Raw genomic sequence first — 1,992 nt, forward strand, 5'->3', positions numbered from 1 at the left:
TCTGCCCTAACTTATCTCAACCTTTGGTCCAGAATACTGACCAAAAACAAGAATGTTTCTGTGTTTAATAGCAGGGAAGCAACATTTTGTGGCCTCAGGGGAAGATTTCACATCACAATGCATCTCACACGCATACAGGAAGACCATCTCCCAACAAAATGTTGCCATGTTGAGTACTCCTGTTTCAGGTCTCAGCAAGCTAGGCATGCCCTTGTTTAAAGTGGCTGTTTATTGTTGCGTGCCTTCAAGTTTTTTCTGACCTATGGCAACCCTAAGGAGAACCTGTCACAGGATTTTCTTGGCAAGATTTGAACAGAGGTGGTTTGCCATTGCCTTCCTCTGAGGCTGAGAATATGGGGATTGCACAAGGTCACACAGTCGATTTCCATGGTTGAATGGGATTTGAACCCTGGTCTCCCAGTCTTAACCCAATATTAAAACCACTATACTCATCCAAGGTATGTCATTCCATTCCTCCTACCTTGTTTTTGCATTCCCCCATAGTAGTTGATCCCAACCTCATGGCTAAGGGTTGCAGCAAGTCCTCTTTAGGTTATTCTGTGATAGTTCATGCTCCATCAGAAATACATTTGTATATCTAAAAAGTGTGGGGTTCCCTGAGGTGCATGTTTGCTCTCTGGATTCCCCCATGTCCCGTGCCACCAATTTGGCTACATAGCTATTGGCACTCAACATCTGAGTTTGCTATCAGAGGGAGTAATAAATATATCTTTGTGTTGTTTAACTTCTCAAGCAAAAAGTTATTTTTGAAAGTTGCTACCAATTCCAAGCTGACTAGGACTCTTAGTGGGTGCCTGATTCATAGGATCACCATAAGTTAAAGCTGACACGACAGCAAATAATAATAAACCAATTCTGCAAGATCGTTGCCCTGAGACTTAGTTGGCTTTATTATTATTTTTCTACATGATGTATAATACATTTTTCTATATTAATATTTTCCTACATTTCTAAATATTTACAGTGTACCCAGTTTGCAGTTTTGCCTTTTTTCAGACTAGAGAATGAACAATGCTGAATTCCAGTTCATTGACATGTTGTTGCACAGTCGAAAGGTTACTGTGCTTTGTTTGTTTAGCAATTGCTTTGATTAACAACACAGGTATTAAGATAACATTTTTTTAAGAATAGAAGTTTTATCTGTAAAGAGTGTCATCAGCCCCAGTTCCTTGCCACCAAAGTGTTTACAGTCTAAAATAGACAGGAAAACAGTAGAGGGAGTGAAGAGGCTGCAAAACAAGAGCTGCTTCCACAATGCAAAATTAATGCTCCATTCTGTGGAACAATGTGATCTGTAGTTTGTTGTGACATCAAAGATCTCTGATAGAGAAAAGTAAATATCTCACAAAACTACAAGTCCCAGATTTCCATAGCACTGAGCCATGGCAGTTTAAGTAATGTCAAGCAGTATTAGTTTTGCAGTGAAGATGTAGCCAAGGATAATGGGAATAATGTAGATGAATGTGTTTCCTCACAGCCAAAAGTGAGGCATATTGAGCTATCCAGTCCAAGAACATCTGGAGAGGCCATTGCAGGCTATTTCTCAGGAGAGACAGGTTGTGAGGGTGCACAAGGTTTGAGGTGCATCATGGAAGACAGAACTTTATCACATCATCTCCATTCTCGACGGTGGAGAACCTTACTACACCTAAAGACTAGCGTTATATTGGCTATTGGGATGTTTGTGTTTATTTTCGACTTATAGCAATGCTATCACAAAATTTTCTTGGCAAGATTTGTTCAGAGGAAGGTTGTCATTGCCTTCCTCTGAAGCTGAGAGCATGTGACTTGCTCAAGGTCACACAGTGGGTTTCATGGCTGAGTGAGGAATCGAACCCTGGTCTCCAGTGTTGTAGTCCAACATTCAAACCATTATGCCACAATAGCTGTGTTGACAGTTTTTTCAGTCAGTGGCAAGGTGTGGGCTAACCGCACTTCAAGGATAAACCAGTGATGAGAGAGAGAGAGAGA

This window comes from Sceloporus occidentalis, unplaced genomic scaffold (genome assembly GCF_023333645.1).
Source record: "Sceloporus occidentalis isolate IW3139 unplaced genomic scaffold, rSceOcc1.0.p SCAF_14, whole genome shotgun sequence".
Lineage (NCBI taxonomy): Eukaryota > Metazoa > Chordata > Lepidosauria > Squamata > Phrynosomatidae > Sceloporus > Sceloporus occidentalis.